Source organism: Chlamydotis macqueenii, chromosome 2, assembly GCF_036417535.1.
Source record: "Chlamydotis macqueenii isolate bChlMac1 chromosome 2, bChlMac1.mat, whole genome shotgun sequence".
Taxonomy (NCBI): domain Eukaryota; kingdom Metazoa; phylum Chordata; class Aves; order Otidiformes; family Otididae; genus Chlamydotis; species Chlamydotis macqueenii.
Genome location: NC_141557.1, coordinates 74,148,253 through 74,174,044, shown reverse-complemented (window position 1 = coordinate 74,174,044; position 25,792 = coordinate 74,148,253). Strand labels below are relative to the sequence as shown.

Here is a 25,792-nt window from a genome sequence, read left to right as displayed (position 1 = left end):
GGGGGACATCTTTTTAATTGGTGGTGAATTCATTTTGGGAGATTTTTTTCCTTTGTTTTGTCTTTTAACTCTAAATTTCAGTATTCAAGAACAATTGTGAAACAAACACAAATCTGTTGCATTTTTTAAAAACTGTTTTAGTCCTGTTTCCAACTCCTCTTGTGCTGACATTCTACAAGCTGGTTTTCTAAAAGGACTGTCACCATCAATTTTGCTTTTTTAAAGGACTTTAATTCTTTCAGCATGTTCATATGGTTTTATAAAGCCCCAGATACACAGCAAATCCCCTTGGTGTTGTAAGACAAGATTGCTGTTAAAAAATGTTTAGGCTTAGTCAGCTTCTTCTCACTACTGAAGTCATGAGGGACTCTGGGAAATGGTGTTTATACTAAGCTTAAATTGATAGGGCAAGTTTAATGCAATCGGGTCAAAGGTACAACTGCTTAGCTAGTCTCATCAACCACTCGGGTTTCAGCATCAGTTTATAAGAAAAGGCCTGTAATGATAACATCTGGCTGCGAGCGCATGGGCTGCATTCTCCGTGCAGTGATTGAACGTAATTTAATGGTGGGGAGGAGCGAACTGAAGGGCAGCTTCATTCCTGAATCATGATCCCCGATAGATAAGGTACAACTGCCAGACTTTGATCACCCCTGTTATCAATTCACTTGATGAAGAGCCTTTCTCCAGCATAACCTGGACAGAGAAGTCTTACTCAAAGAAAGGAGTGCAGTCCATTACAAGGGCTTGTGGGGGAAACGTCAAGTCCAGGACAAAGTTTCATGGTTTCCTAGTGCGTACGCATGTGGCTGATTGCTGGTCCAGTATTGCTTTCAGCGAGTGCCGAGCAACCCAGGACAATGCTGAGGAAATGTGCTAGACAGAATAATGAATTAGGCTGCTCTTCTAACATGAGAAATCGTAATGTTTAATTATATATTTCCTATCTCGTGCTATCCAAGTTAGTGTGTGGCAGCCTAAATATTCAAGATTACTGCTAGGCAGGCCCCAAAATATACACTTGTTAGAAGAAGGCGGATAGCCAAGACATCCTAAGGGATTTTAATCACAGGCAAGTCTGGTCTGCTGATCTTAATTCAGACCTGAAGAAGGGCCTTTACGTACAGACTATGTCTGGTTTTGCCAGCCAAATAAGATTATCAACAAAAATATATTGCCTTCTTTGCCTTATTTCTACTATACAAAACCTCCTGTCATATTGTTTTTATTTCTTTTCTAAGCAAGTTTCTAGATTTTGTTCCACATTGGCTGAAACGTTCTATGTTAAACGTCTGCCCCAAGCTGAAGAATTGGGGAAATTTCAGCCAAAATAATTTCCTCTAATCATTACAGGAAAAAAAAAAAGAAATTAGTTGTTGTCAATGGACATCTGTAGTACCCCAATTTGAGGTGGGAGCTTGAAATGTGGCGATGCAGTGGCTTGTATGTCATTGACATACTTTCTATTTTTTCCTGTGAAAACCACTGCATATTATGATATTTAGAAATAAATCACAGTTTACACAGACTTTGCAAAAAGTCTATTTTTCCAGGTAAAATGTCAGAATATTTAACTCATATTAAATATATTCAGGCTTCCGATGGTGCTAAATGGGATGTGCTGTTTCTGAGGATTATCAAGCATGCTCCCTCCACTCTGCCAATACCATCAAGTTGAATTGAATGGCATTCTCTGTGGTTGGAGGAACAGCTTGGTACGGAAGATCAACATTGTCTCTATTGCCAAGTCTATTGCTTACACTGAGGCAGCACAGACCTCAAAGCCTAGCAGGCCTAGTGGTTATCTGACCTAACTATTTTCAGCAAAGGTCCAATGAAATTTTCTTTCATTGCACACAAAACAAGGAAGCAGCTTCCCAGTTGCATCTATCACTCAGAAGAGGAGTACACTCTCCTTTGTCTCAAAGGACATGTGTGAGTTGGCTGTCCTTGAGGGACAACATTAGGAAGATCCCTAACAGCCAATGTGGGACCCAAATGTTGAATATATCCAGAGCACTTTATATGTCTAATTTCAGCCTACAAGTCCTTGTAATTGTATATGGCACAAGCTTTACTCTGGATGGGGCCATGCATTTTTTCCATTTCCATTTTTCACATACATGTGAACTATTTCCATGTTTGTGTAAGGATGTTCTTTATGATGTGTTCACATTGGGTTTGCTGATATTCAATGTGTATTCAGCAGGGATGTCTTTCATTCATGTCAAATGAAAATAGGATAACTTTGCAATCAGCAGATCTCTGTTTTTCAGACATTCATTGAGAGACTTCAACATACAGGTTAGGCTAATAAGGTTTGCCACTCCTTTTGAGGAACAAAAACTCGGGGAGACTGGACAACTAGTCCACAGATCAATGGCAAGACAGACCATGGGATCTGACTCCCAGCCCTGCTCTCTAATCATGAGGTAGCATGGTCCTGCTCCTGGTCCAAGGCACACCCCGTTGTAAGATCAGCTATTGTACGTGGTAACGGTTAGCATTTTGCACTCTTTTGTCTTTATACATATATTTTATTGTTCATAATTATAAATCAGGTAGTAAACCACTTTCTAATGGCACAGAAAACAGCCAAAGCTTGGCTCACAGTTCTTCCACAGCTTTGAATTGTCTCAGTAGTTTTCAGTGCTTAGCTTAGCGCGTGTAATGTGTCTGCTCTTACAGATGGCATGAGACCCTACTTAAAGCAGTAATGATTATATACTTTATACTTCTAAATGTATAAACTGCTTTTGAACATACTGGAAAAGCTAAAATACGAACTGTTAAGCCAGTGAATCATACTTTGTAAGGGCGTGTTTTTATATATAATATATAAAATCCAACTGTATATGTATAGGGAGAGTGAATATTTACACATCACATGTGTAAGATATAAATGATTCTGATGAACATGACTGCAGTAAATTATGTTAATACTCCAGTTAGAACTATTTCTACATTAGTTTAAAAATGGTTTTGTTGTACTGTAGATTCAGTGTCAGGAAGATGAAGGAATCTGGGCTTTTAACTGCAACCTCCACGCTGCAGTGTGACTCTATGGGGATGGTCAAAATCAAACATTTGGTTTAAGCATTAAACACTACAGTTTTCTTTTTAATTCCTAGGTCTGTATAAAAGCAGATTGGGAAATGGTTTACAATTCTTCCTATTGGGTGCTTCCCCACCAACAATGTCAGAAATGACATCATTTTTTGATATTTGTTTTTTATTGCTTTTCAAGAAGTCTTTAAATAGCTAGCATGTAATTGTCCTGGTGATAAGAGATAACCTTTAAAACAGGCCTATTTTTGTTTTAAGAGAAGGATGCTTCTGTCCCGATTCCAAGTTAGTTGACTTTATCAAAGGAAGCCGCTATCCATCGCCAAGTCTTGCCAGTCCTGAAAGGTGTGGAAAGATTCATCACTAGAGGGAGTCATTGTGTCCTCGGTTACCCTTCTCTGTAGTCGAAGCTTGCAATGGATGGTCTTGCAACTGTCCCATGGTGAACGGTCCCATGCAGCTGTCTGCGGGAAGGATGGTCTAAGCCACACTGTCACCGCCAACTAAGGAGACTCTGTTGATCCTTTTCTTATTTTGTGCTCCAAGTGTCTCTTCCCAGGTGAAGGACCAAGGAGAGAAGGCAGCCTTCGTGCCCTCTCTGCTTCCACTGGCATGAGGCCCCACCTTGAAGGCTTTGCACTTGAAAGAAGGTGTAGCTAACACATGGTCTTGCTAAATAAGAGTGAAGGGACAAAAACCAGGGTGGGAGGAGAAGTCCCAATGGTTAAGAGGGAGTGAAAAAACTCTTCAAAAAAATGAGAATGGGCAAAAATCTGAAAGTCCCAGTAGGATTAATTGAAAAAGTAGTAAAAGAAAGGCATATGCGGGAGAGGAGTAGGTAAATGGAGGTGATTTAGAGAAGAATATGACAAGCTGAAAAGAGGTGTGCAATGAAGGCAACAAAAACAGACAAGGGAAGAGGAGGAGAGATCGTGACTTCTTAAAGGGAAGATACATTAAGATCTTAGGGAGGGGAATATAAATATTTTTAACAGAGTGTGGCACTGAAGTAAAAAGTTGCCTTAATAAAAAAATCTTCACTGTCCATCAGTGAGAGCTGAAGTGCCATACTTACACTAGCTTTATGTAGCAAATTGAGGGATGCAATAATTGAGGACAAAATGGAGTTTGGAGGACCAGTTTGAATATGTAATGGACAAAGGAGACAATAAGAGAAATAATCTATTCAGTTTTCATGCCATGTTTACAGCAGATTCTGCCTTCAGCTGGATAGAGTAACCAGTATCCCCAGCTATGGCTAAATACGTTAACAAAGTCTGCAAGGGTAGGTTAATCCATCTTTATCTTCCCCTTAGTCCGAGCTGGGCGTGTTGACTAAGGCCACTGTAACACGCAGTTCTTTCCTCTCCAAAGTGGCATGAGCTACATGAGAGGTTCATAGTTGCTTTTTCTCCTTGGGCCAGGTCTCTGCAACATGCCTTTTTGTGGTCTCCAGGTTCTTGGAAAGGTACCTATACTCTAGGACACTCCTCTCATTTTCAGCTACTTGAGTGTACTGCAACCTGTACTCTTGGGTAGTCTGCTGTAGTGTTTCTGCGCATGAAAATTATACAGGGAATATACAAAAGCATGCGGATTTGGTACAGGCTTATTCATATTTTTAAACAGAATGTAATTTGCTATTGGCAAATCAATCTCATTTATCCTAGTTTCATTTGTTTAAACCATGTGAGTGTAGTTATTCATGTGCAAAGGAGTTGGCAAATGCTGCCAAATCCTGTAATACATCTGGCTGCTGAACATAGCATTTGGAAATGGAGTTATTTGCCATCCTCATTTTGTAGTATGCTAATTTCCAGGACAACCCACTGTGATATTAGAGAAAATTAGGTCTTTGCCTGGAGGAAAAGCAAAAAGAAATTATTAACCTGCCAATATCACACAGGGACTACCAGAAAACTGTAGTGAGCAAAACAGATTTGTAGGACTGGACTCTTTTGTCAGTGGTGGAAGTGGCCCACAAACCTATTGCACAATATATTCCAAATCCAATTCCAAGTCTTTGCATTCATCTTTTCATTTTCACAGCTTTCACGTAGGAGAAGTTACTGACACTGCTCCAGCTCTTTTGTGCATATGTGCATGTGGCTACAATAAATATATAAATCTTAATCGTACTTAAGGATTCTAAGTTAGGGGATCCCACGTGCCACAGATGACACTAAAGTGTCTCTGCAGCATTTTGCTTGATTTCTGTAGAATATCACAGTAGTATTGTCTTCATAAGAGAGCTGTGGGCTGCCCTGGAGGCTTGCCAGAAGCCCAAGAGCTCTATCAGATTTACATGAAATGGAGCATATTGCCACCCTTGGCATTAACGCAAAGGTGTGTCCCAAAGACCGTGCAAGTCCCAACATGCAATGAGCCATCTTAATCCACGCAGACAAGCCAGGAACTGTGTATTTTCTACTGCTGATGTACCTGCTTGCCTACCAGGATGACAGCAAGCCTCATTCCAGCTGCACTGTTTGTATGCTAAGCAAGCAGTTAAAAAAACCCAACAGCGCAGCGAGTATAAATACCTTTTATCTCACATGAGTTCAAAAGGAGGGCTTTCTCATTGCCACTCTGTTTTCACAGCCGTCTGCTGCAGAACCATTTTGACTGTTGGTGTTTTATGTGGAAAATTAAAGGGGGAATGACTGTCATAGCTTCCTAATGACATCTTGGGGTTATTTTATATGCTAAGTCATTCATATCTTTTACAATTTAAAAGCATGCTGACATCATACACATAATAGTAATACAGGACTGCCTGCATGTTTGCAAATAAATGTTAGAATTCATTACAATCTTTTTTTCTCATGCCAAAGAAGATTAAATTATTCAGGTCCATTTTCTTCAAGCACTTTCTCTGTAAATAGAAATGCCTCTGTCTATGTCTGTTAATTGCTGCTAGACAAGAATCCACAGAAAACTGTACATTGCAAACTTTTATTTATTATTTGTTTGCAAATTACAATTGAAGAATCATGAAAATAATTATTATGGGAAATTATTTTCTATCAACTCTACATACATTTGCAAATAAGTAACATTTCAACTCTGCCTAGGGCCCCCTTGTAAAGAATCATATTGAACTATTACAGCTTCAGGTTAACAACGTATCTTTTCTTGGTGCCGCTGACTGTGTAAGTATTGCCTAGTTACCTTTTTCTGTCATGATGCTGTGGCTTTTTGGCTTGTTGATACTCTACAAAGTATATGTATTTCACACACTCCAACAGCTTTGTATCACTATCGCATACTTCATTAGCTAATGAAGACTGAAGCCGGGCAATTTATTTTCATTATACATGCAGCTGATGTTCGGCAAACCTGAAAAGTGAAACGGAAATATGCTAAAGCATGTTTGTATCATTTTACTACTTTGATTATATCTCTGTGCATGACTGTATCCTCGTGTGACTCTGATACAGGGTGTTTCTTCTTTCACTTATGTTAATGTACGTGTAGTCTGCTCAATGGAAGACCTGTTAGTTTGTGGGTTGTTTTTTTTTAAAAACCTAACAGGAAATTATATCAATTTAAACCACTTTAAGGACTTCAAAAGATACCATGAAGTATCTTTATACACAATTTTGCATCCGTTTTAAGGAAGGAAGTTGGTGCATCAGTTAACTGCTAGCGGTCATGAAATTGCGTATCATGTAAGATCAGTCTATGATATATCTGAAATACCTGAAAGTCTGACGAGCATTGTATTTGAAATCAAGCCAGCATCCTGACCTGTTACAGTCACAGTGTTCAGCTCTGGTTCTGTAGCACACAATGCCAGATGTACCTGGTTTCACGAAGGTGACAAAGCAAAATCCACCAGTCCTGTAGGCCTTTGACTTTGGATAAAAATGTCAACCTGCATCTCTTGGAAGCAAGTCACGTCAGCAAAACAAAGCTAGCTCATCACATTCTTAAAAGCCTAATTTGAAAATCACACTTAAACATCCCAGCATTTACTTTTATTAGGTGTACTTATGGTGTTTGATGAAATATTTATTCCCTGTCCATGCCTGGTAGTGTCATGTCTTGCTGTATCAGATAACAGTGCTATTCACAGCGATGGCGCCTTCATGCTAGTCGCCTTTCCAAGCGTTTAGCAGTGGACACTCACGATGAAGCAGCAGTTTACTTCCCAGTTCATGTGCAATATTCCACTAGCACAGTAGGCAGGTATTGATTTTGGCAAACATAAGGCGCAGTCAGAGTTGTCTTCACAGAAGAATAAGCAATGCAATCCTCAGTCGCTTGCAGGTGAAATATGGCTCTCTTAACCAAAGTGATCCACTGCACATCTATTTCAAATCTGACATATAATTTACTCTTGTGGGTCTGCTGTTTCTGATTACAGTGCCATTCAGAGTGTTTGGGTTTCAACACAGTAAGATGGCTGCAGTTGAAAGGAAAGTGTTTCTTTTCCACTTCCCATGAAGCAGTGGTCCCATGGATGTACTTCAGCCTACTAGAAAACAGGCCCTATTTATCTGAAACAACTCAAGATAAAATACAGCCAGTTGGCATCACATGTCACGTCTTTTCAAGCACAATATCTTTTAAAGAGAATAGGCCAAATTCCTTCCCAGCGTAGCACCATAGAAACCTGTTCGTTTGATAGGTGGCAGGTAGCCAAATATAAACACTGTTACAGAAAAGAATCATTTGGAATCAAACATGGAAAACTTTTGAGTTAGGATGGTATCCGAAAATATTTGCTCAGTGGAATTAAGGCATTTTAAATACTTGGCTAGATTCACCTTAGGGTTTATACTAGTCCTAGTGTAAACTTCATGGTGGATCAGAGCCACAAATACCCACAGCACCGTGCAAGCAACGCAGAGGAAGAGTGACCAAAGTCCACTTTGCTTCAGGGAGTTGTCCGCAGTTCTCTGCAGATGACCCCAGAAATGGGACATGCTCACTGGGAAGATGAAGTGACTGTAAGGTGAGCAATGACCTAACATTTTGCCTTTCCTTCAGAAGATGTCACCTTTCTGAACACACATGGAGCTTAAGTGAGGATTAAAGTCCTTTCTCCACCAGCTTCCATCGACTAATAATTCCTCACTGAAAATAGGTTTCTTTAAAGATCTGGGGTTTCTTTTTTCCCAGTTCATATTTGAATGATGCAATGGCAGGAGACACCCTAGGGTGTTACCACACTTCAGGAGGTGACTTCAAGGCCAGCAACACTCCCTGCATGCAACACTATCTTGCAGTATTGTTTCATACCATTGTTCTCTCTTGCTTAAATATTTGGAGAGGTCCGTCATTCTTTGTCATTGTACTTCAGCCTTTTGGAGAGTATGGAAGACAGATCTTTAGTGCTGAGTGGAACAGTTAAGCACTTGACAGTGACTTCAAAATTCTTTGCTGTTGATTTGTCCAGACCAAGGCATTTAGCAGGACGTACCAAATGCCTCTCACGCTTTTAGTAAATTATTCAGTGGTAACACCCATAATGGATGATTTATTTGGATTCATTGCTGCTTCAAACTGCATTTTAGGAAGAAAGACAAGACTGAACTCATGGAAACAGATCCTAATTTTTAGAACAAGATAAAATACTAGGAGCTCTGTTAAAGGCAGAACAGCCAAAAAGATCAGGTCTCTATGCTTCTTGGCACAAGGGAAGCTGCTCAAGTTTGGTTCCCATTAGTTATTTAGCACTTTTAGCATTTTTGTTGCTTCTGTTGCTTCATTCAACTAATTGCCAGGATATTGAAGAATTTTATTCTATGGAGACAAATGCTATATTATTTTTTCCAAGCACTATTAAATCAGCAGGAGTTACTTGTATGCAATGTTATAATAGCAGTTAAAGTAATGTGTTATTATGCATTTATGCCTTGGTTAAAAATATGTCAGTGGCCAAGCTATGTCAAAATGATACTGTGATTCTTCAGTTGCCAATGAAAAAGTAATCACACACTCCAATTTGTTTGAGCATTGTTCCCCCCACACACACCCACTCACAGGTCCTACTTATTAAAAGCTGCCTTCTTTTTGGCTACCAGCAATGAAAAGCAGAAATGCGTCCTCGCATTAGTGCCCATTTTAAACACTTACTTGGCGTAAGTATTTCCCATCTCTGTTTGCAGGCCTTTGTAAACACTCCCCATCATAATGCAGAAGGACAGCAACGATCTCTGTCGTAGCCAAAGCATGCTTTCAGGTCCAGGCCTTCACAAAAGCGTAGCAAGTTGTAAAAATGTGGACTGATCTTTCAGCATCATGAACAGAAGCAAGCTAAGAGGCAAAGAGTAGCAGCCATATATTCATCACCTTTGACTTTAGGCTGCTCGACACAGATGTATCAAGTGCCTCATTCAGCTCTTCACTGCTGTGCAAACACCTGCGCGAAAAATTTAAACTCCTGTTATATAAAATTTTAACAGAAAACAGCATTCTCTTAAAGCCGGGCTGAAATCTTTGAGATCTAGCATAGGAATGGACTTTTCTCTAAGGTTGAGAGTAACCCGAGTCATGCGGCAGATGGATCCAGTTAGGCTCGATTAAAATATGAGAAGAACCTTGGGCTGGTTTGGCAGAAAGCTGTTGCTGCAGGGGTGGGAAGAGGGCCTTCAAGGAAAAAGTGTGGTAGTAAAACCTAGTGCAGAATCTCACGATACTGAAATGTTATATCTCGTTATTGAAATTAACTGTCATGGAAGAGAGATTCTGAATGTTGGACTAAGACAAAGGTGCAAGACCATCTCCAGCTGCAAGCAGTTTCAGGTAATATCCTGATTTTAAAAAGATACAGATCTCTTTTTATTTGCTAGGGGTACATCAGAGAGCATCCAAACTTTTATCATATCAACAATTAAAGACATAAGCAGATAAATGGAGGCTAGCTTCTTAAAAGCTTTGTAGAACAAAGGATTTTCTGTGTTCCTACATGTGATGATGCTGCTTACATACTGCAGAGAACTACTGGAATACAAAAATTAATAACTGCATTGAAGAAAAAGAAATGTGGCTTTTTTTTTCTTTTTTTTTTCTGACAACTGGTGTTTGCAGTAAACAGAAGCATCTAACAGCAAGTGCTTTAAATGTACTTCTTGATTTTATAAATATAGGCCTGTTTTTAAGAGGTTAACTTTACAATGAAATATGAATTTTTAAATAGAAATATTTCTTAACTTGCAATAGCAATGCCTCATCTGCAGGATGAAGTAAGAGTCCTATTAGATAACCCGATGATTGTAGAAGTAGCAACACTTGCATGCATCTTACGTTCTGTGGATACAGGTAAGACATACATTGCTTTTTCTAAACTTCTAGTTTCTAGTTACAGCCCTTAGTTTAAATACAGTAATTTTAATCAAAAAAAAGGGAGAAGGAAGATCTATTGCTTGCTATCTCTTTTCCATTCTGCAGTTCAGGCCCTGCCACATCCCCCTAGCGCATTTGCTTCCATCCATTAAGTACTTTATCACATGTAGTATGATCTAGGTCTCGATGGGGCATTGTTTCCCCATAACCAGGCAGGTGTTAAAGCTCCTTTCATCATCTTAATGACCCGTAAGCATCACTAGGACCCTCACTGAGAACATCTACCTCACAACAGAGAGGTAGCCTATTTATTTTGTAAGTGCGAGTCCCTATTCCTGCCCATTTTGTCCTTATGGATCCAGAGCACAGCACTTCTCCATCATTTAATCTTTTTTTCTCTTCCTCCGTGCTGTTCCCTGATATCTGTAGAGTAAGATACCAAGGAAAAAGACGGGTTCAATCCCTTCATTTCTGTTTCTAGCTACTTAGCACAAGAAGCTCAGCGATACAGCACATAGACACAGTTGGCTTTGGGGACAGATATCTGCCTCTTAAGTCCCCTTAGGAGCTGGCTGTATCTCTACTGGAACTATTGCAAAAGAAAAATGTATTTGTGTAACTGAGCAAAACACAGTGGGAGTCTGGTGTTCAATCCAGGGTGTGTGAGTTCACTAGCCTCACGCAGGGACAGCCTGGATTCCCCATCAGCTGGGGCACAAATAAGTTTATAGATGCAGGTTAAACAATTCTCTGCTGCCACTTGGAGGAAGGGTGATATTTGGGGTGAAGGGCTGGTCAAACCACTGTAAGTGCGGTGGAGGAGGCCTGAACTGTACAATAAGAGACTTTGAGAGTCTGTACTCATGAAGGTGGGAGCTTGATAAGGTCTGTTGAATTTGAGCTGGCAAAATATGCTACCCTACAACTCCCCTACCCCGGGGTGGCACACTCATAATTTTCTGAAACAATTGTTGTTTACACTGAAGTTTTCCATGCTTGGTCTTTCTCCAAAGGCAAATTTCATTGTCAGATTTTAGCAGAAACCCTGCTGCTGCTGCTTGGGTGGGCACATGTAGGGGAGAAGGATCTTTTTAAAACATCTGAATTTTATCATGCAGCCAGAAAAAAAAAATGGCTGAAGTCTGGTACTTGAAATGAATTAAAATCTTCACTAATACCAAGCACAGCTGAGCTTTTGTGGGGCAATATGAAGTATAGATTGCTTTAACCCATTTGGTTAAGGTCAAGAATGAAGTGACTCAATGTCCTGGCTGGTTACAGAAATGCTGTTCCCCAATGCAGAACTGCTTTGAATACTGAGCTCTGGTTCAGTGTTGTTGATTTCAACATATGGTGGATCAACTCCACAATTTAAGAGCAACCTCAATTGTCCAGAGAACTTGCAAGCCCTCCTGACAGAGTTGTGCAAGACCAAAGGGTTAGTTTGTTTTGGTTGTTTTTAATGGGGCTGTAACCTTGCCAAGCAAAGAGGCAGACTACACATCAGTAAGGACAACTTTCTTCCAACTTTGGTGCTCTGCTGAGATCACAACGATCTTCAAGAGCAGATCTTTAAGTCTTTTTTTTTTAAATTGCTTTTGGTAACATGTCTTTCTCTTTAGGGTGTTGAATTACAGCAAAGCTCGTATTTGCAATATATACTCTTAGATAAATCAGGAATTTTACTTTAGGCTTGCTGTGCAACCTTGGAAAAGTAGTTTCACCTTTTTGTCTGCCTCTAAGAGGACAAGAATTAGAAATGACATGACAACAAATATGTAAAGATAAGAAATTACTGTTGTTGTTATAGAAATACGGAACTATGTGAGTTACTCCAAATACTTGTTTTATTACTATCATTACTATTATTGAATTAGTAATTGTGGAAAAGATCTGTAATGTAAGAGGAAACAGAGGACTGAAAGGAAAAGTTTGTTTGACTGAAAAAGAGGAGAAAGGTGTTAGACAATTAAGAATCCTCGTTACGATCCAGTCCAAGAAAAATAGTCAATAAAGTTATATTGGTGGTAATATAGTGATCTTCCTGCTAGCAAAATTGGAGGTAATTCTGCTATCGCATCTCATTATTCTTATTATCTACTACCACATAAGTAGCAATCCAAAAGTGCCCTGAGTCAGTTTGTACCCAAAGCGAACATCAGCATCCTTCCTGAAAACGTTCCAGATGTAACCAGGGTCGTAAAACAAAACAGAAAGTTGACGGTTTTATTGTGATGCACGTTACAATCAAGTAGTTATCTGATGGATCATCTGCTTTTTATGATGCATGATGAGAAATATAGCTGTCATATGAGGAATAGATTTCTCATCATAAAACTTACCTCTGTAATTTCAGCACCTGAATAAGTGCTGCCTCAGGTGCTGATTGTGCTAGTAAACACTGAAGAGTGATTTCCTCATCTGTTTCTCCTCCTTCCATTTAAATGAACAGTTTGGCAACAAGTGTGTTTCTGCAGTTCCCTTTCCTTCAGCAGCTGCTGCTATTAAGGATCTCCTACAAGGATGTTCCTGTTGGATAACTGCTGATGCAGGAGTTCACCTGGGGAAAGAAAAGCCTTTGCAAGGTATCTAGGTCAGTGTTTCTGTAGATTGCTAGTGAAGCAACCTCTCTCATGGGGAAGTTAACTCTCTGGTGGAGCAAATAACTTCAAGTCACTGCTGCCCTTGGAAGGGGCTGAATTGATGTAAATTATCATTTAACTCAGATTTCCAGTGTAATTAGTGAGAGAAAAGCTCCTGACTCATGTAGATTTTGTATCTCTGCATTAGTTAGGCTCTTAACTTGGTATCTGGGTTAGTTATCTAAAATTATAGCTTTCAGACCCTTCATGCCATATTTACGTACAGCGTTTTCTTGATGGGAGAAAACAAGATACACATTGAGGGCATAGATCAAAACATCAGGTCGCTAGAAAACTGCGATGGTTTCGCCACTATCCACAAGACTTCTGGTATAAATTGCATGGATGTTAAGAGTGAGGAAACCTCTTCGTCTAACGTGATGATTGAACCACAGGAACAAATTTTCCTCTCGGATTTGTGTTGCAGACCCCCTGTGTTAGGGAAAGGTTATACGTTTGAGTGTGCTGACAGACACTGACATACTGTGCTTTATTCACCCCTGTTCCGCTGGCCTCCCATAGCCCTGTGCGCCTCTGAATCCCTCTGCCTTTGGCTCTTCTGCTGGTGAGACTCCCAGCTGGGGGTGTGGTTTAGCTAAAATGGGTGCTTTCACCAAAAGAATAAATTATTCCTATACTACTGTCTGAAAAGGGTGGATCTGGAGCCAATTTAGTGAGCATAAGTTACAATTGACTTTGGAAGTAATAACTTATGCTTTGAGCTTCCTTAGATGTATAGCCAAGGAGCTGTCTGACCGCATGTGTTTTTACACATCTTTCAGCTAAATTAGAAATCCAAGTGCAAAACTTAATGTGCGGAGATATCTTGGAGATTTGTGATCTTCCCAGAAAGACTTTGGGTCCATAAACCAGCCAGAGGGTCTCCTGGTTTCACGTACCTTTTTTTTTTTTTTCCCCCACATATGGCACATTGGTAAGTAGTAACTGGAGTTTATTATATCTTAATTAATGAATCTGAGTATAATTTGCCCCTGTCCTGGCAAGCAAACTCTGCTGGAAAGTTGATTAGTGGAGGGAGCCAACTTAACTGAGCAGAGATATGACCAAAGATTGACACATACGTATTCATACACATGAAAGATAGAAAAGCCTTGGGAAAGCAGAAGACGGGGATTGCACTGAGCTGGGGAATAGGAAGACAAGGGGTCGAGCCTTAAGGAGATGAGGAGGAAGGCAATGGTGAAAATGTGTAGAATCATAGTGTAGCAGATAAACATCAAAGGGAAGATTAAAAGAATCATGAATTGGAGATACTGAGAATGTCCGAGGACACTTGGTCCAAGGACAAACCAAGCTGGGTACACGACTTATGTTATCTGTTGATGCTGAGAAAAAAAAAAGAGCTTAAACCAAACCCTGAAGTCAAGGAGAGAACCTGCGGTTGAGTTTAGTGGTCTTTACGTCAAGCTAGTGGGAAGAGGACTAAATCAAGAAGATATATAAAGAGCAGGAATAACGACAGTTGCAGACAGTTCATTTCTTCCTACTGTCAAATTTGTGAGTTTATTCTGGTGGGATGCTACCAGCAGTGATGATGAACATTACAGAGCTTGGCTGTATTTAGCCCACTCATCACTGCTTGGCCAGGCTTCTGTGGATTTCAGTGGGAGTTTGCATGGGAATGTGCAAGTCTCTCCTCCCCAGAAATGGGAATTCCCCACCAAAGTATTCTGTTAGATAGCTTGAGCAGGTGTATTGAATTGATGTACTTTTAGTATACATTGGTTAGTGCCTCTGACGTAGTAAGCTAAACAATTTTGTTCTTGAGAAAACACTTAGATTTGTGGGAAGAAGAGCTTTATTTCAGAGAGGTGCTGGAGTTTGTTTGAAAATACATAACTTAAGGCTCACATCTGAGCAAAAATTACCCAATGAGAACAAGAGCCATCTCTAAATGTGCTTTTAATATGTGGATTTGAATGTGTTAAACATTACGTATGTTGCTGCACTTATTTTTCCTCTTATGTAGACAGGCACGAGTCTTCCCTACGTTGTACTTTATCTAATTCATACTCATGCAAAACACAGACCAAGCAGGAGTACATTGAGCTGGTTGCACCTTTTGGTTAGATACAGGAATAACTACTCCAGGTGTAAAGCAGCTGAAAATGATGCCCTTTTTACCTGATGTTTCCATGTCTGCTAACATGAAGGATGACACATTTCACACAGTTCCTACACAATAATAATTGCAGATGGAAAATGTCCCGTTACTCATGTAGCTGGTCATTTTTGTAAGCAATTACCAGAATTGCATGCTCAGTTCCAGTAACCATGTGCACAAAAATAGGCTGCAACAACCTGCTTAGGATTGTTAATAACATGGTCCAAAGTCTCAGTCTTTATTGCTGTGTTGTTTTATGCTGGTTTTGTAAGAGAATTGAGCTAGGAATGAGTTTGGCTGTTGGCTATTTGAGCAAAAGGAGGCAAACATCTGCATGTACTGCTGGGGCTGCAGGACTGTAGAATTTCCACATTGACATGCATGTGGTTTAAATACTGAACTTGGTGTAACCAGCAGATGGGCCAGAAGAGAGACACTGCACCCAGTGCCCAGCTGTAGTGCATGGTTCAAGTAAGGAACAAGCAGCCTCTGAAATTTTGCATTTAAAATACACGCATCTTGGAGGAGCGGTGTCATAGCAAGATGTAAGCCTTTGCCATAAGCGATTCAAAATCAGGCTGCAGTAGTTCAGAGAATACCTAATTGGCATTTCTCTTTTTTACATATCACTGTTCTCATCAGTTCTAATACGTGTTTTTTTCCCCGCCTCTACAAACTTCTTTGCCTTAAAGGACTCATGAAGGAAATAATTAAAAAGTACACAGAGGAAAACTGTCTGAGCAGAGGGGGCAGAAATCCAAGGTGGTTTAGGGAGGTGCCCCAAACACTCTTTTGGATGATTATTAATTTTTTTCTTACTATTATTTTATGACGCTGTTTATGTTTAATTACTAATGTTTTCCTAACCTGTGTGACAGGCATAATTTGAAGAGCAATAGTAATGATCAAGATGTGGAAGTGCCAGCTGCTGCCTACGTGCTCAAGCAAGCATAGAGCAGGCAGTGTCAGGAGACGGTGCTGTCTCTTGATTAGATCTGAACTTCTTTTTCATGTTGATGAAAATGATCCTGGCTGTCATTATTTAAATATAAATGATGCCAAAAGATGCTATGAAAAGTCAGAGCTCTCTTAAGTTCACTGCCTGTGTGGAATAGTAAGTTCATGGGACTTTACTGCCGTATATGCTATTAAAATATATACTGTTTTCATTTTAATAGATACAGTTGGTTTATTTGGCTCTTTTTAGGGTAAACTGCCAGACAGCCCATCTAAGTTAATATGATCTCTTTTTTTTAAATCAGTGAACAATTTCAGCCTTCATATTTTCAAATCAAACCTCAAGACCACAGAAATTAGCAGTTCCGCCATATACTATGTGCTAGTGTATTGTGAAGCTCATTTAGAAGCTGTAATAGCATTTTGGCTTGGGTTTTTCTGGTTACTAAAGCTTAGGGTTGTTTCCCGCTTCAGTTGTGTGCTATTGCAGTGAAACGTTGTGGGTAGCACTGTTGAAGAGGTAGTAGTACATCATCAGAACGTGATACTTTTCTAAGAGGAAGTGGACATTTAATTATTGATTTGTGAATACCTTGGCAAAGGTTTATCAAGTGTTGAGCAACTTTTGTGATAAGTTTGAATGCTTTTATATTTCTTTAAAAAAAAATATGCATGGGATGATGCACTTCTAAAAAGTGTTGATGAAGTCTGATGTCTTTTGAGTGAAAATGAAATCAGGGGAAAACGAAAGCATTCTACTGTAGGCTGCAGCATCAGTGCACTGCAGGGTCCTCCCTTGCAAATGACAGAGTGAATCCCTGCTGGAATGACAGTGAAGTGAAATAAATTTGTGTTTGTTCTATGTTGTCAATCTTTGCAGTCTTGTAATTAATATCATATTTTCCTTTTTGTTTGTTTTCATTTAGCAGAAAGTTTTGGGATCCTGTGATTGCACAAATCTCAACTTTTTGATGCATTAATTTTTTGCTCTGACCTTGTATATGTAGAGAAAAATCTTTGAAAAGATGAAAATTAAATCTTTAGAGCACAAAAGACAGACCAATAAACTCTTGAGTTCTGTTACACCCAAGTCAATAATATGGGTCTGGAGGGGAAAAAGTTGAGCAAGCGATGATAATTTTTTAATATTACTAGAGTAAGTATTTGATTTTTATGTGAAAGAAGCTATAAAAGAAAATTTGGGGCAGAAATAGAGCTGAAACTTTAGACAAACAAAAAAAGATATGGTTAAATATGTCATCTACTGCATCAAGGTGTTGTATGTCCTCTCATCCTTGGAGCAGTTTGCTGCTGGGGGGCTGCTCACTACAAATCAATGGCAAGGACTTATTCAGGGCAAATCATGCTAGAGGCACTGTGATGTGAATGCTTTGGCAGTTTTATCTGTAATAAGCTGTATACCAGAGGGAGGTCATAGGATGTAGCCTGGGTTCTCTTCTTGCTCCTCCCTCTCACTCCAAGGTGTTGGTCAAGCCCCTAAATCTTCATGCCTCTCAGCTTTGGGGATGACTGTGCTTTCTTTTCATTGCAATTTCATTACTGTTGTTTAATTATACAAAACCTCTATCTTTCTTCTCTAGTGGGCCTTCATAGTCATTGTAGTGCTGCTGTGAAGCAGTTCTATTTTGCCTAAATGGTTATTACATCTACTGGAAGTCTTGCTCAGGTTACAAGTGCAATGAAGCTGCCAAGATGTTTATCTCACTTTCTTCAGCTGCTTTTTAGATTCTCAGTAGACACACGACAGTTCTGTCATTCTTGGCTTTGTGTGTTCATACGTATTGCCCGTTACATTGGAATACATCAAAAAAAATAAACCAAGCCGTAAGGCTTATTGGTGACCTGCATTGGAAAAGAGATGTGAGCTGTAGATGAATTCTAACAGAATATTCCAGGAGGTGATATTTGACTTGGATAGATTTTCACAGAAAGGGCTGCCATTTCTGTGCTTGTGCAATGTATGGATGGGACCCTTACCTGGCGTCTCTGCCCTGCCAAAACCTGAATGAAAAATAGGATTGCTTGTCTGAGGAACAGCTCTGTCTTTCATATTGAAACTTGGCAATAGACGATTCCTGCGTGAACGACCTCCAGAGACACTTTTCTTGTAAAAGAACCAAGTGATGGATGAGGCATCTCACATTTTAAAAGTCACACAGGTGAAAGCATTGGAATATTCTGAGCCCGTGCCTACTGCTGTGTATGTCTGAGTAGTTTGCTTGCTTTTTAATTGTGGAACTAAAGGAGGTTTGGTAAGTAGGGCAGGACCATTAGAAAATCCTAACTGTTTTCCTTCTGTAATGCTCTTTCATATTTGACTGCTTCAGGGTGAAATAATGAAGGATTTTTTGGTAACAGATAAAAAAATTCCTTTCTTTTTTTTAACTGAAAATGTTTCAGAGAAGAAGGTCATTGAGAGGACAGATTTCAAGAAGAGGTATTTGCATTTGGTGACCCTTTGGAAAGAAACAGAGCGTATCACTCACACTTTTAAAGTATATATGGCAAAAGCACTCCCAAATCTGTAGAGTTTTATAGGCAGCTACCATGAACAGTAATAGCAGTAAATGCATCTGCTTTTTACCACTACTGAAACTGGCACTGTAAGGTTTAGGAGATCTTTTTGCTTTTAAAAAAACTTGTTTCAGCCCTGTCAGCAAACCTCTGCTGTGTTAATGGTAATATAAATTGTCTCCCAACGTCTGCGATACTCTACACGAAATTCAAAACCTGAGTGAAGAGAAAGCTGGTACTGCTCTGTGATGGACTACTCCTGGAAAAGAGAAAGGAATAAGCCTGTGAGGATACACAGAGAATACCTGGGGAAAAAAAAAAAAAAAAGGGAAAAAATATTCAGGTGAGAAGATCACTATAGCAGAAATGAGGAGAAGAGAACTCAGTGTCAGGTGACATATTTTGAGAGTGAAGGAGAGATGGGGAAGTAAGGCCAGGTTTAAGAGATTTTTTGTGAGGAACAGAAGAATAATGCTCAAAAGATAAATGAGAGGAGCTTGAGTGAAAGAAAGAAATTGGGAGAGACATCAAACTAGGAAAGAAAAATGCATTGCAATAAAAAGACATAAATGGGATGTTACAGGAAAATAAATTAGCCAAAAAATGTGAAAGATTTAAGCAACAAGGAAAGTGAGAGAAATTAAAAAGCCGAGGAAAGGGAAGGGTGAAAGATAACAGAATACTTATTTTTAAAGAAAATAAAATAGTTTTATTAATTTTATTGATTTCTTGTAAGATTTTTGTGGTGGGTTGAATGTCCGCTCTGAGAGAAAGTGAAAGATAGACTAGGAAAACCTATGATTTTTTTTTTTTCCCCCCAGACTTTCCTGTGCAGGAAATGTAATAGGAAGTTATTTTTATTAACCAAGATCAGAGAACATGCAACAACAAACTACCAAGAGTGGTGTGGAAAATCCGGTTATTTTTCCAGTCAGACCAGAAGAACCTGTGGCCATTGACCAGCAGGAGCCTAAGGGTCAGACTATTAAGCAGCAGGATCAGTGAACTGAATGGCTATTGGAATCTGTCAGTCTTTAAATACACAGCAACCAACTTACATGACAGACAAAAAAAAAATCTTGAATGCCATGTAGCTGTTATTTGTAGCCATTCATTAATTGCTTTGCGGTCTGTTTTGCCCATCTAATCAACAGAAAAAGCAGGCTTGTTTGATTTCATTTGCAAGTGTGAAACCAATTGATTTTACGGAGATAGACCACTTGCTGAGCAGTATTTTTCCATCAAGACAGTCAAGTTACACTGGCCACCAAAAATAACGACGCAGAAGAGCCAGAGCGGTGAAAGTCAGGGACAGACAGAGGGGAGCATCTTTTGCAAAGTGTGTTGGGGGTTGTCAGGTGGAATGTGCCCCTCGGTTCAGTGTAGCCGTGATGCTGAGTGTGCTGCGAGGGCTTTATCCTTTCAAAAGCAGTGAGATGCTGTGGCAATACTCAGCCCACAACCCTACCGCACTTCCAAGGGACTGTGAGACAAGGGAATGGGGAGCAGGCTGTTTGTATTTGCGGTAATAACATGCTTTTCCTCTGTAAAGGAAATATTCAGCTGGCTACCTTGCCGGACTTACCAGGGACCAGTGTTTTATCTTAGCCGTCTCAGTTGAACGCACATGCAGAATAGAAATACGTTTGTTTATGGGCAGGAAACGTATAAGCCTTTTAATGGATAAAGCGTGAGTTTGAAGCATTAAATGGGACCTGCTTTGTTGTATGCCAGTACCTGCAAAGGGTTATTCTTTGTAGTGTCCCACTTGGACTCGAGCACTAAAGCTTTCATCAAAGTAAATCTGATTATTTTGCACATGGTTTTCCTGAAAGGATGTTATGATTTTCTAGATGTTTGGTGGCTAGTGATAAATTAGGCTTTTATGATGTCATGTGAAAGGCCACTGCTTGGACTTCCTTCTCTATCAGGCACACTGGAGAATACATTTGGGACATACTCAGAATCAGAAATTATCCTACCTTGTTTTATTTTAACCCTTTTGAGGACCATTGCTTGCTTTGTAACTAGAGCTGTTCGGACAAGGATAGCTTTACTTTTGCAGACAGGAGCCCCACGGTATCCTGTCCTGAGTGCCCTCCATGTACTGTGTTCAAAATAGATTTTTTTTTTTTTTCTTGAGTAACAAAGCCTCAGCTCACGCATTTGCCTTTAAGCCTTTCACAGCTTAAATTCTTTCCACATATTGTGTCTCAAAAAGGGTTTTCAAATCAAATGGAGGTTTTAGTGAGAAACTGGAATGCAGTGAGGGGTTGGGGGGAAGGTGATGCGCCCCATAAATTAAGTCAGGTTTATGGCCATGTAGAGGGAGGCTGCTTCTAAAAAGCCAGCCAGCAGTAAAAGGCAGTATGTAACCGATTTGTCCAGAGAAGTGGCAGCTCCCCTCTTCATCCCCCATACCGCAGGGAGGATTTTACAACTGTTTTTCAAATAATGAGAAATGACTAAATGACTCTTTTGTATTAGTTAATCCACGTCAGGGAGGAAGACAGGAAGAGAGGAATATCCAGCTCCTCTCTGTCCTTTTTCCCCCCAGTCTTACCACAAGCTTCAGGGGTCCAGAGGTTCTTATATCAGTATAAGAGGTAAGGAAGGTACTGTCATCTCTCCTGCCCAACCTGAGTCACAGCCAAGCCCTCAGAGTACTGAAATGAGCACAGGACACAGGGCAAAGAAAGCAATTGCTGTTACAGGTGGGTTAGAATTTTCCAATGACATGTTCTTCAGATGAAAAATTACATTTTGAGTAAATTAATATTTTTATTAGGGCAAGTATAACAGCACATCCTTCCAATTTTTTTTTAATATCATTTGCCTGTTAACATAACAAATGCCTTGATTTTTTTTCAGAGATGTGAACATCCGTAGGCGTAGTAAAATCACCACAAGCAATGCATCCTGTACAAGATAAGGAATTCATCCTATGGAGTAGTCACAGACCTGCATTCATTAAATTGCTGCTTAATGCTTTAAAGGCAGATAGATAAGTATCTATAGGTAGAATACATGTTCACTGATCTAATGTTTATTGTTCTGTTGTTTATCATTTGGTATTTGATGAGCAATGATAACTAAGCCTATTAACATTTCCAGTACAAGTTGTTGTAAATGAAGCATTTTTTAGTGGAAGAAGAGAAGAAATTAAGTAGCCTTGCAGAATGGGTTTCTGGGGTTATCAGTTTTCCTATCCATCTTGCCATGTCAGTCAGTGAAGACAGCTAACCCTAGGGGCCATATTCCATTTCCAGTAAGAAATGCAGCCGTTACTGCACAATAAACCCCGCTGAAATCAAACAGTTTCACGGGGTGATTTCCTGATGTTTGCAGAAAACATGAAGAGTAAGGAGCGATGAGAGAAATCATCAGAGCGGATTAAAAAAATTGTGAGAATTGCATTTAGTAATTTTAAAAGTTACCACGCTCTTGCCTAAATAATACATGCTGTGTGTGGCAATAAAACCATGTACGATGAAGACATGATTATCTTGCTCTTCCCTCGAAAAATTGTTGTCAGAGTAGAGAACAGGCTGTGGTGAAGCAAGGAGCGAACACATTTAATAGTGAACAAAAGCAGGATTTGGAGGTACCAGTGAAAAGAGAGGAAACCTGTTATTTTCCTGCACTGCAGCTGATCTCCGCCCATATGAAAGGGGTTCATCCCTCGCAGGGTCTTGGTTTTTAGCGGTGTGAAGGTGACACGCAGGCATTCTCTCTACCGTCATAATCATCATCATTCATAATAACTTAGAGCATTTAAGTATGAGTTTGCATTGTAGCAAACATGCTAAGGATTTTTAGCTGTGATGTTTGGATGACTGGGTATGCCATATCAGAAAGAAAGTGTTTATGTATCCAGCGCTAATACCTGAACTATCATCGTTATGGTCTGTACATGGCAAATGGAGTGGGTTTGATTTTCTTCCTCTCCTGCAGAAGTTCCCTGCTCTTTCAGCAGAGGCATTGCTGTAAACTAGAAACTGTCTTATCTTCCAGAAGCCTCTGGCTTTTTGCAGAGCCGTGAGCTGAGGTTACAATTACGCTTGCATCCAAGCTGGGGAACACCTTCCAGGTCTTCCCAGGAGCGCGGAATTGGGCCTCAGGGCCAACTGAGAGGGAGGGAAGTGCCTGCCTCATGGCAGCCAGCTGTGGGAATTGGGCGTTTTGCCGTTTGCAGCAGCGGGGGAACACCCTTCCGCCTGCCTCATGCCTGGGATCCTGAAAAGCACCCACGGCCCAGCTGGCAACAGGATGCCCTAGCACAGAGCTATACCGATCCCCACACAGGACGGCTCCTGATGAGACAGCTCGGCTCCAGATCCAAAGCAAGTGAAATTCAGCACTGACTTCAGGGATATATCGGGCTGTAATTCGGGAGGAATTTTATCTGGCTCGAGGGACAGCACTGGCCAAGACGTTTTCTCAGGCTTCACTTGGCAAGTTGATAGATCTGAGTAATGCTCAGCCCTGCGAGGGGTTCTTGTGCCTGCAGCTCTGCTGGCGCTCGCACCGTGCTGAGGTCTGCTCACGCTCTCCTCCCAGGGCTGCACCACCTCCGTCAAAGCGATTAGGGCCCGGCGACGAGGCTCCCAAGGCACTTGGGGGGCCCACTCCCCCTGCTTCGTTGTTTTATCTGCGGGTGTCAGTGGGGCTGCCAGGGCTGGCGCTGAGTGAGCCCATTTCCCCGGAGCGGAGCATTGTTCCCGGCCTCTGGCCGCCGCGTGGCCCCGCTGATGGACAATACCGCCCGTCCTCGACTTCCTGAGCAGACCAGACAGCTTGCTGTTTTCTTCGCGTCTCTTATCACCCCCTGTCATTGAAAAGAGAGGTCTGGCTTCGGCTTGGGTTTGGACTGATAGGCAGCAGTGAAGTGGAAAAGGCGCAGGGGAGGGAGGGGAAGAGGAGGAGGAGGAGGGAGAGGAGCTCCATTACTGTTATTATTGCCCTAATGTTTATTGCTCTACCGAGTTCATTTGCTTTAACCCTTTGGAAGCTGGTCAAATTAAAGATTATCAAACCGATAAGATAAAGCCGCTGTTCTAACACCCCTGGTTCCTGGCGGAAAAGCGAAGGCTGTGCTCAGGTTTTATTGAGCGTGTGGCTTGCGTTGACGCCTTACTGCTGGAGTAGAGTGGAGTCCCGAGATAAGACCTTACCCTAAAGGTGCCCAGCACTCGCAGGTTGCCAAGGTCCATCAGATGAGCAGGGGCTGAGCGCCGTGCAGAATCAGCCCTTTCCTCAAGTCGTTCTTCCCCTTCCCCTTCCCCCTCACCATGGTTTTCATAAAAATGGAGCTTTCTGAATAGGGAGGGGATTTGCACAGGAAAACACGCTAGAGGAAAAAAACACATTATGCCTCTTATTTTAAATGGCATTTTGTTATACGTGAGTTTCAGCCTATTGGTTGCTTTTGCCTTTTCCTGTGGTTCTTTGCAAACAATACTGTCTTTCTGCAAAAGACTGCTGACCCAAGAGTGGAAAGCAGTCTGTTCATGCTGCATTAAAACAAATTTAGATCAGGAACCAAATTCACTGGCATTCTTCTATTCCCTTGGTACCCTAACTGCTCCACAACTTTGCTTTTCTAAGAACAGTGGAAAGAAAAAATGAAAACTGAGCGACACATTACAGCTCTTCTTAAATTCCTGAAGATGTTTACCGTGTTCCCCATTAGGCTTGGGCTTTGCTCATTGACATGTTTTATTTTCAGTCTCCCTCATATTTACTGTGGAGATAGGAGTCTCTTGCTTTATAATTATACTGTTTTTTTCCCCTGTTACTATAGATATTATAACAAACACTGCCCTTTGCAAAGAAACCGAGCCAGTGCTCTCTGCCTCCTGGATCTCTGTAAGCACTTACAGGGCAGCGTACAGCAGACACGGTGCTTATTACTGTGACTTTCTGGGGTTTGATCTGAGCTTAGCTGAGCCGTACATTGAATTTTGCACAGCAAGGTGCACACTTGCAGGCTCTACAGCTCTGATTTAGTGAGACCTTATGGGAAGGTCTCTCACTAAGTGAGACCGGATAGGGAATAGCTCAGATAAAGTCATAGAATCTGCTCTCCAAAGTTGCATCTGGGTTGAGACACAAGGTACCCAGGCCTGGTGGCAAGTGCAGAAAAATACGGAGGAAAGAGGCGGATAAGGGTGATGGTAGAACAACTGCCTAGTGAGCAATGCATGCAGTCTCCTGAATAATTGCACCAAAAACTTTAGCAAGGCTGTTCTCCGAGCAACGAGCTGCAGCAGATGCCCAGATACACTCTGGGGCTGACGTTACTACTGCAACGTGCTACATGAACCCTCATTAAAAACTGCTATGAAAAAATGCTCCAAAAAGTGCACAGAAGGGGACACTTTTATAGAATAAACTTTTATAGACACATTACTGAGATACAATGGTGAAAATGCAAAACTGCAAGCTAGTGTTGTCTAATTAAGTAGCTATGTTTATTAATTTCTCTTTTAATGGGATGAGTTAAAGCTGAAAGGTGCCGATTTTAAGGAGGAAAGGAGGAAAATAAAACACAAGCAAGATTTGCAGGAAACTTTGGCCCCTAGACTCTAGAAACCCTTCCTGACAAAACTTCTCGAGCAAAAGAGGCAAGACTAAACATGCAAGCCAGAGCCTCTGCCGAGCCGGGTCCGTGCTCTTTCCTTCTGGGAGCTCTGATGTAACAAATCATCTTCTGAGCGGTCGTGCTGCTTGTGAGCGTAACCCTGGCCGCTTTTCAGATGCAGTAAAACTGCTGTGTGCTCAGATCAAGCCTGTTTGTTTTTAGAGGTGAAGCTTTGTCTCTGCTGCAGCGAGCGGAGCTGGGCACAGTTCCACCACAGGTGTTTTACTGGGGACTGGATCTCAGTTTTATTCTGGTGGAAGAGCGAGCAAAAGCTGGCGTTTTAAAGGGAATCAGCTGAGCTGCAGTAATAAAGGAAACCTTGGCTGCCTTTCAGGCCATGCTATCTCCTTTTTCTCACATTGTCTCAAGGCTTTAAATTTTCAGTTAAAGTTAATTGAATGAGGCAGTGATACAATGCATGGTGAAACCAGATCAATCACTGCACGAGTCAAAATAGGAGCCACGATGACACTCAGAACAAGAGCTTGGGAAATGTGATATTTACATTAAAATATTTTACATTTTTCTCTC

At 40.8% G+C, this 25,792-nt stretch overlaps 2 protein-coding genes across 6 annotated transcripts in view; one reads left to right on the top strand and one right to left on the bottom strand.

The window, feature by feature from the left end:
* The window catches only part of GMDS (GDP-mannose 4,6-dehydratase), a 431,792-nt gene that overhangs the window by 400,718 nt on the left and 5,282 nt on the right, over positions 1-25,792 (top strand). The window lies entirely within an intron of this gene.
* The window catches only part of FOXC1 (forkhead box C1), a 36,914-nt gene continuing 17,245 nt past the window's right edge, over positions 6,124-25,792 (bottom strand). For both annotated transcript variants that reach the window (XR_015257639.1, XR_015257638.1), the window contains exons 3-4: positions 9,151-9,436; positions 6,124-6,405 (exon numbers count right to left, since the gene is read on the bottom strand). The gene's annotated coding sequence lies outside the window, so the exon portion shown is untranslated. The remainder of the gene's footprint in view (positions 6,406-9,150; positions 9,437-25,792) is intronic.